Source organism: Molothrus aeneus, chromosome 4 (assembly GCF_037042795.1).
Source record: "Molothrus aeneus isolate 106 chromosome 4, BPBGC_Maene_1.0, whole genome shotgun sequence".
In the NCBI taxonomy this organism is placed as follows: Eukaryota; Metazoa; Chordata; class Aves; order Passeriformes; family Icteridae; genus Molothrus; species Molothrus aeneus.
In genome coordinates, this window is record NC_089649.1 from 74,056,104 (window position 1) to 74,065,773 (window position 9,670).

Here is a 9,670-nt window from a genome sequence, read left to right on the forward strand (position 1 = left end):
GCAGTTGTTTGGCTGGTGGAGGTATCTTGATGGTTTTGGAAGACATTGGTGGGAATTCGATGCTGTTTGTTTTGTCCTTGTATTTAGGAATTGGATTTTAAATGTAAAATTCTAAGGATAGCTATCTTTAAACAAAACAAGTAGATGTGCAGAAATGGGAATAAACTTTTATTTTGATCTATTCGATCTATATTTAAAATTTAACAGGTAACATAAGTCATGATATATTCCAATAAGATATTGTATTTTTTAATAGAGCGTTGTGTATGTTTATAGATATATCAATAGAGATGATAAATATAAACACAGCTCAAAGGAAATTTTAAATATAGAAATGTGTTGCGAATCTATGCAGATATATATATATAAAATTATTAAAGGATTGTAAATCTAAAGTGACATAAATCCATACAACACGTAATACAAGTGATACTGTATATATCTTATTATGATCTATTATAGGAAATAGCCATAAATCTAGTACATCACTATGATATAATATCTAAAACATTATAGATATGGTAAATGTAAATACAACAATATTATTAAAAGTAGTTTAAAAGAAAGGAAGGTTTTGTTTTGTACTTGGCAAAAGCAGGGGTATTATGATAAAAACTACAAATACAAATGATAGAAAGGTAGAAATCTACTTGTAAAAATATCTCATGACTACTTCAAGATGGATATAAAAATTGAAAATATTAGAAAAAAGAAGTTGTAGCAGTAGATTTGGTACATAATAAAAATAATAATTTATCTATATGATGTGAATAATATATATGTGATATGTAATTATGAAGAGAATGCATCAGCATAAACTGTGACTATAAAAGTGAATATAATTATGCAAGCTATAAATATAAAACTATTTCAATATAGTTTAAAAGAAGGGTTTTTTGGTATTTGTTTGGTTAGAGATGGGATTTTTTTTTTTGGAATAATAAAAGTATGATAGAAATCTAAATCAAAGTATAGAAATATGCAATCAATATATAATGATATTGATAAAACCACAAAATATGAATAAATACAGATAATAGGAATAGGCATAATAGATTGTATAAACGACGTAACACATCAATGTCCGGTATAAATATGCGTGTGAATAGAACTAGGAAAACTAGAACTATAAAATTTATTTCAAGAAGGCTTGAAAGAAAGGGGGCTTATTTGGTTCTTGTTTGGTAAGAGGCAGGTTTTTGGCATTTATTTTTAGAGGAGTTTTTTGCGGGGGGGAATCGCCCCTGTTCTTTTTTGCCGCCTTGGCTGCCCGCAGCCCCAAGGCGCGCGGCGCCCCCGGCTGGGGTGGGCGGCAGTGCTGCCGCCTTGTGGGCAGAGCGCGGTACTGCAGCCCGCCGCCGCCAGGCAGCCCTCTTGGGCGTGGCGCGTGGCGGAGTTGGTTTCACCTTCTAAAAATGGCGGCCAAAAGGGCGGGAAACCGGAGGACCCCGGTGTGTCTATCCGGACTGCCTGCACGGAACACCGACGCCGCCGCGGCCCCTGCGGAATTTTTGTGGCGTTTTAGGTGTACCTGAGACGGGCTCTGCGGTCAGCGGCGCCGCGGGTGGGCGTATTTCGGCGGTTTTCTGACCGGCATCTGAGTAACCGCCTCTCTCGGCCGAGGGGGCCTCCCACGGCCGCCATGTTGAAAGTGGCGCGTCACCAATGTCGCGGGAGTTTGTTTGACCTTCTCAAAATGGCGGCCAAAAGGGCGGGAAACCGGAGGACCCCCGGTGTGTCTATCCGGACTGCCTGCATGGAACACCGAAAGAGAGACAGAGAGACAGAAAGAGAGACAGAAAGAGAGACAGAGAGAAAGACAGAGAGAAAGAGAGACAGACAGAGAGACAGAAAAAGAGACAGAGAGAAAGACAGAAAGACAGAGAGAAAGAAAGAGAGACAGAGAGAAAGACAGAGAGACAGAGAGAAAGAAAGAGAGACAGAGCGAAAGACAGAAAGAGAGAAAGAAAGAGAGACAGAGAGAAAGAAAGAAAGAAAGAGAGACAGAGAGAAAGACAGAAAGACAGAGAGAAAGAAAGAGAGACAGAGAGAAAGACAGAAAGACAGAGAGAAAGAAAGAGAGAGAAAAAGAAATAGAGAAAGACAGACAGAAAGAAAGAAAGAGAGAGACAGGAAGAGAGCCAGAGAAAGAAAGAAAGAGAGAGAGAAAGAAATAGAGAACGACAGACAGAAAGAAAGAAAGAGAGAGACAGGAAGAGAGCCAGAGAAAGAAAGAAAGAGAGAGAGAAAGAAATAGAGAACGACAGACAGAAAGAAAGAAAGAGAGAGACAGGAAGAGAGCCAGAGAAAGAAAGAAAGAGAGAGAGAAAGAAATAGAGAACGACAGACAGAAAGAAAGAAAGAGAGAGACAGGAAGAGAGCCAGAGAAAGAAAGAAAGAGAGAGAGAAAGAAATAGAGAACGACAGACAGAAAGAAAGAAAGAGAGAGACAGGAAGAGAGCCAGAGAAAGAAAGAAAGAGAGAGAGAAAAAATAGAGAACGACAGACAGAAAGAAAGAAAGAGAGAGACAGGAAGAGAGCCAGAGAAAGAAAGAAAGAGAGAGAGAAAGAAATAGAGAACGACAGACAGAAAGAAAGAAAGAGAGAGACAGGAAGAGAGCCAGAGAAAGAAAGAAAGAGAGAGAGAAAGAAATAGAGAACGACAGACAGAAAGAAAGAAAGAGAGAGACAGGAAGAGAGCCAGAGAAAGAAAGAAAGAGAGAGAGAAAGAAATAGAGAACGACAGACAGAAAGAAAGAAAGAGAGAGACAGGAAGAGAGCCAGAGAAAGAAAGAAAGAGAGAGAGAAAGAAATAGAGAACGACAGACAGAAAGAAAGAAAGAGAGAGACAGGAAGAGAGCCAGAGAAAGAAAGAAAGAGAGAAAGAAATAGAGAACGACAGACAGAAAGAAAGAAAGAAAGAAAGAGAGAGACAGGAAGAGAGCCAGAGAAAGAAAGAAAGAGAGAGAGAAAGAAATAGAGAACGACAGACAGAAAGAAAGAGAGAGACAGGAAGAGAGCCAGAGAAAGAAAGAAAGAGAGAGAGAAAGAAATAGAGAAAGACAGACAGAAAGAAAGAAAGAGAGAGACAGGAAGAGAGCCAGAGAAAGAAAGAAATAGAGAAAGACAGACAGAAAGAAAGAAAGAGAGAGACAGGAAGAGAGCCAGAGAAAGAAAGAAATAGAGAAAGACAGACAGAAAGAAAGAAAGAGAGAGACAGGAAGAGAGCCAGAGAAAGAAAGAAAGAGAGAGAGAAAGAAATAGAAAAAGACAGACAGAAAGAAAGAAAGAGAGAGACAGGAAGAGAGCCAGAGAAAGAAAGAAAGAGAGAGAGAAAGAAATAGAAAAAGACAGACAGAAAGAAAGAAAGAGAGAGACAGGAAGAGAGCCAGAGAAAGAAAGAAAGAGAGAGAGAAAGAAATAGAGAACGACAGACAGAAAGAAAGAAAGAGAGAGACAGGAAGAGAGCCAGAGAAAGAAAGAAAGAGAGAGAGAAAGAAATAGAGAACGACAGACAGAAAGAAAGAAAGAGAGAGACAGGAAGAGAGCCAGAGAAAGAAAGAAAGAGAGAGAGAAAGAAATAGAGAACGACAGACAGAAAGAAAGAAAGAGAGAGACAGGAAGAGAGCCAGAGAAAGAAAGAAAGAGAGAAAGACAGACAGAAAGAAAGAAAGAGAGAGACAGGAAGAGAGCCAGAGAAAGAAAGAAAGAGAGAGAGAAAGAAATAGAAAAAGACAGACAGAAAGAAATAAAGAAAGAGAGAGACAGGAAGAGAGCCAGAGAAAGAAAGAACGAGAGAGAGAAAGACAGACAGAAAGAAAGAAAAGGAAAAAGGAAAGGAAGAAAAAAAAAAAAAAAAGAAGGAAGAGAAAGGAAGAAAAAAAAAAGGAAAAGGGTGAGAGTGAAAAAGAAAGAGCGAAAGTGGAAAAGGGGGTGAAAAACAGAGTGAAAAAAAGAAAAAAGAGTTGGAGTGGAAAAGAAAGGACATTCGGGAGGGGCGGTGCTGCCTAAGGTGCTTCCGCGCCCAGGAGCGAAGGAGCCGTTTGATCCCCCGGCGGGACCGCAGCTCCCGGTGGCGGAAAACGGAGCGGTGGCTGTCAGTCCGAGACTACAACTCCCGGCAGGCCCTGCGGCCGTAAAGCGCGGCGTCTGACGCAACGGCCGACGCGCCATATGAATGGCTGGCGGGCCGAGGCGGCCGCGCGCCGGGGGAGCGGGCTGGGCGCGGGGAGCTCCCGGCGCCTCTCCCGCGCGGGACGGAGCCGCGGCAGCGACGCTGGAGGGGCGAAGCCTCCGGCCGGCCGCCCGCACGGAGCCGAGCGGCGCGGAAGGGGCGTCCGCCCGGTGCCTCGGCCTCGCTCAGCGGTCCCGGTGGCGGGGGCTCAGCTCGGGCGGGGCGCGCTGCCGCCCGCCGATGGCGGAGCGCCAGGCGGTGCTTTGCTGCCGTGGGCCGGGAGCTGCAGGAGCCGCCCCGGGCGAGCGGCGCCGGGCGCTGCCGCGGTCACTGTGCGGCGGCTGGCGGAGGCGCGGGAGCCGCCGAGCTGCAGCCGTGTCCCTCGGGCTGCTGCCGCTGCTGCGGGCGGGGGCGGACGAGCGGCTGGAATGACACGGCTGCTGAGTGCCTCAGTGCTCGTGGCTCTTTCTTCCACGCAAACAGATGGAGCGGCATCGCTGAGCAGTAAAACACAGCGATGGCCCGGAGAATGGCGAGCGCAAGGAGTGCGCGGGCTGGATCCTTCTGCTGGCACAGGTGCGATTCGCAAACTCAGCCCCTTGTGCCCCTACCCTCCCGACCCCCAGGGGAAATGCTCTCCAGCCTCGAGCTGCTGCAAGACAAAACGTGTGATTTGACACTAGGGTCCGGAAAAGGTTTCCGTTTAGATTAGCAAATGCCTCAATTGTTCTTGGTTACATCCTAGGATCGGTTTTAGGCAGTGACTTTATACCGCTTGTCGGATTTTTCTTGTGCAATGGTAAGAAAATAGGCAGGTCTGATACTGGTTTCGCTTTTTTTCTACTTCATGTTCCATGAGCTGCTTTTATCCAAGCAATTGTTTTAAAGTTCTACTGTAGGCGTTTCTGGTTCACTTTTTTTTTTCTTTGCAGCACCCGTGACTTTTTTTTTTTTTTTTTTCTCTAAATCGGCAGCAAATATAGCTGAGTAAAATTACCTTGGTTTTCTTCCTTCTTAAATGTTTTTATTGATAATCCTATTTGAATATGCAGAACAAGTGGGTATGTCCTGTAATATATCCTAGCTTTTCTTGTTTACAGGGTACTCAGAAAATACTTTTCCCTTAGAGTCCCACTGAAACATTCTCAGTGCAATCTCCGTTAAGGTATGTGTTTACAAATAAGCCACCATCAGCTGAGATATTTGCCTGTGTACCTTTTCCTGTAATTCAGAGCTTGCGTTCTGTGGTTTTTATGATAAACCTATCAAACTTGCGAAACTGTTTTGCAAGTCTTAATCGTTGAAGGCAGCAAGAAGTGGTTTAAAAGCCTGTTCTTGAGCAGACAAAGGGAAAAAGTGTGAATTTGATGCTGAACTTGTCCTTTTTCATTTGACTTGCCTTGAATGATTTAGGAAGAGAGAGAACTAGAAAAAAGAGAGAAATAGAATTGGTTCTTGGGCCCTCCTAAAATGCTCCCCGTGATTCTGTGTGGAGCCAAAGTGAAGGGTGATGGAACAGAGCCCTGTGCTTTAGAAGGAAATCAATTTCAACCTGATCTCCACCCTGAGTCTCCCTAATTTCTGTTTTTAAAATGCAAACTAAGTTTAGGAAGTGTTGGAAGTTAGTATTTTGGGGAAGAAATGGCAGTTGCACCAACCGTTCCATTTCCCAGAGGCTCTGGGAACGATTCATTTTGTAAGCGCTGTAACTGCAATCGGTTGGTGGTTCGGGGTTGGAATGTGCACTTGCCCTCCTCTAAAGCACTCGTTCATTTGCATTTCAGTGCCAGGAGTCTTGAGAAACTGGAGAAGAGCCCAAGAGACATTTTTCATCCTGAGATACAAAAGGTAGGAAGTGACTTTTTTTTGTTTGGTTCTTTTTCTTTATGATTTCCTGGAAACAGAAGTAATTAAGTATAGATACTACTGGTTTGTTTCTTCCAGTAGCTAATAATAATAATTACAATAACAATAACAATAACAATAATCTAATACTACTTAAACTGTCTCTTTATCCATTGAACTGGCCATTTCAAATCCAAACTTCTAAACACAAATAAAACCATCATCCTTGTAGAATCTTTAATAGGAGGGGGCTAAAGATGCTGTTTTTGTTGACAGGATTTATTGGTTCTTGAAGGGCAAGAGGTGAGTACAAGCCTAACTACTTCTTGCTCACAGACCCGTCCGGTGAGTACAGCTTTGTATTTTGATGGGCTTTTGATGACTTCTAAATCAATTGCTCGTTACAGTAAAAAGAAGTAATGTTTTTTTGAACCTGACAGCAAAAATAACTTGAAGCACCAACTTAATAATAATTGATCACCCATCTAAGTTAATGGTTTTATGCTATACTATCAAAGTTTAAAGGTAAATTATCGTGTAGTAGGAGATAGTATAAAATGTATGTTCTGATGTGTAGGATGTATGCAAAGATTAGAGGACCCAAATTGTTATGTCTTCTGTTTGACTGTTTACCAAATAATATTTGGTTTTATTTTCCAGGGATCGGTGAATTTTAAATTTGGAATCCTCTATGCTAAGGATGGTCAGCTTACAGGTGATGAAATGTTCAGTCATGGTGAGTTTTCCACCTTCTCCTTAATTGTTTTGCTCATCTGAAAAAAAAAAAAAAAAAAAAAAAAAAGGTATGTTTATTATTTGTTACCCTGTTCTGTCCGTTTCCTCAGTATTTGCTGGAGCTCTGCTTACCCAAGCTTTGGGTAAAACAAGCTTTGGGTTCCTTCTGTCCCACTGGGTGTTGCCCAGTTTGGTTGCATCTGGTGAAATTCACCCTGAGCCCTTACAGAACCAGCTCAAACCACGTGAGAGCCATTCGCAGCTCTCTCAGGACACCCGGAGGAGGATGGGTGACGTTTCTGAGCATCTGGCAAGTGTACTTCTATCAAAACTCGGCCTGTGACATTTCTGGGGAAAACCCTTCTGTATCCTGGAGGGTTCCTCAAACTCTGTTGAGGATCCAGTTAGCAGTTGCTTACCTGGATGGTTCCAGCTCCTCAAGTTAACACTTGTACTCTTGCCCTGTAGTTTAGATCTATTGTAGTTTTGTTATTTTGCACGATTTTACGTCTTTGGAAAATAACGTGCGTTTCACTCTTTGGAACCTCTCGGATCATTCTTTGGTGCAGCACCACCTAATGGGACACTTGGCTGCTGTGCTGAAGGGCTTGGTTACTAGGATTGTAAATCCCGGAGAGTTTGTAAGTCTTCTGTCCCCAGGGAGGTATCACGCTTTGTTCACTCTGTTTGTCAGGTGCTGCTTCTCGTCGGAAGTATTAACTTCAAACTGCCCTGTTCTTTTTTTAACTTTTTTTCCTGGTTCTCTCCGTAGGGCAGGGAAGGACTCTCGTATCCTGGTCGTCAGACTCAGCGCTGCCCGAGAAGATACAGAGAGTGTAAAAATCATAAGAAGCAAATAGGACTGCAGAGGAAACAAACTGGAGAGAACAAAAGGTGATATTGTTCTCCTTAGCCTGGATTAGAAACATCCCCTGTGCTTTGATGCCGGTGGCTGCCAGGGGCTCGTTAGGTCTTTTTAGGCAGGTGTAGGTGTTCACTTGTAGGTTCTATTTTTTGGCAAAGGACCATGAGAGAAGTTTATTTCTACATCCAAATAAACATTCATCTTAGCTGAACATAACCTGTCATCCCATTTCTGACGTTAAGGACTCCTGTATAAATACTTGGGGAGGTTTTCTTTGTCGTTTCTGAATGGTTCCATTTTGGTTCCATCTACCTGCCGGATACTTGAACGAGTCTGAGGTGGTTTAATTGCATACTGCTTCCTTGAAATTCTGTTGGTCTCTGCTTGGAACCCTTCTTGTAGTGCTCAATGAAAGACTTCTGATGGTGTTTTCTTGCCTGTTTGTGTTTAAGGTCGTGCTCTGATGCATTTACAGAAACCATGGCAGGAGAGAGTCAGCTGCTGGAGAAGAGGAGACAGTATTATCCCTGTGCAGCATAGAACTGCGCTACTGCTGTGTCATCAGCTGTGTCTGCACTGAAAGTAGCCACCTTCACTTGTAGGTAGCTCCTTGGTGCTTTAGGACACGCTGAGGGATTTATTCCTTTTGGGATCCACGATGAGAATTCCCAAGAGAGGTAGTAATAAGGTATGAGATTGGAAAAAAGCCTGTGTCCTTGGAATGTTGTTGTTGTCGTCAAAAGTTAATTTTTCCTTCTTTCTTAGCCAATAGTCAGCTTTTTGCTTTATTTTTTGTGGGATCCGTACTTGATTGTTTAAAAAATGGCTTCAAAATAACTGCAGCGGCTGGCCACCAGGACCTTGTTCAGATTTGCCTATTTGCTTGTAGCTAAAACGTTTCCATATTGTTTCTCGTTCTATTGAAGAAACTGCTGCCCAGTCAACTAAGACCTGAACATCTATCTGTCTAGGACATGGGGAGAGGATTTAGGTCGTGTCTTTGTTTCCAGAAAAAAGTTCCAGTGTAGTTTCTAACTAGAGGAAAAGGGGGGGTGAAGACTCGGGGCTCTGATGCCGTTGGGGGCACCCCGAGGTGCCCAGGAGAGGGAGCCCCACTGTGGTGCAGGAGCAGGTATGTTATCACGTACTAGAGAGCAAATGATAAATAGAAATAGGAAAATTATAAATATAAAAATATTTTTTAAATCGTTAAAGAAAGCGGTTCTTTTTACTTGCCAGTAGGCAGGGTTTTGATGATAAAAATGATAAATACAAAGAATATGAAGGTAGAAATCTAAGTCTAGAAATATATCATAAATACGTACAGATAAAGTTTAAAACTAGAAGAAAAAATCAGTTGCAGCAGTAGATACGATACATAATATAAATAATACTTTAAATACATGTCTAGAATTTTATAGATATTATAGATAATTATTAATAGATTGCATCAAAAGAAACCATATATATAAATGTGAGTATAACTATACAAAGTATAAAAATATTTCGATACCGTTTAAAAGAAGGTGTTTTCGTGTATTTTTTTGGTTAGAGATGGGGTTTTTATTTGGATTAATAGAAGTATTCTAGAAATATAAATCTAACTATAGAAAGATACAATCGATAGAGAAAGATATTTCTAAAAACACAACCGAACGACGCCGCCTTCGGGGGAATCGCACGAGCTCGGCCGAAGCAAGGCGAGAGCGGCCGACCCTGACGGCCTCGAGCGAACCGGGGCGAGCGGAGCCGAGGCGCGCCCAAGGCACAGAGCGGCTGGGAGTTGGGCCGAAGCGAGGCGAGCTCTGCCGAAGAGGCGAATGCAGGCGCCAAGAGCCGAGTTGAGGCGACAAGAGCCGACTCGAGCCGAGCGTCTCCGGAGCGAGCCGAGCTCCGCCGAGCGCAGCATCCCGGGCAGGGCGAGGCGCCGGGCCGGGCTCGGGGTGCAGCCGGGGCTCTGGGGGGCTTCCCCGCCTGTCCCTCTCTCTAGCCCTCCTTCCTTCTCCCTGTATTCGCCTTCTCTCGCTCCCTTTCCCCCATTCCCTCTCCCC

At 43.4% G+C, this 9,670-nt stretch overlaps 1 long non-coding RNA gene across 1 annotated transcript; it reads left to right on the forward strand.

The window, feature by feature from the left end:
- The first annotated feature begins 4,587 nt into the window (after positions 1-4,587).
- Positions 4,588-6,023, forward strand: LOC136555464 (uncharacterized). The gene is made up of 3 exons (XR_010783494.1): positions 4,588-4,750; positions 5,275-5,339; positions 5,959-6,023. It is a non-coding gene; the product is annotated as an uncharacterized lncRNA (long non-coding RNA).
- The last annotated feature ends 3,647 nt before the right edge of the window (positions 6,024-9,670 follow it).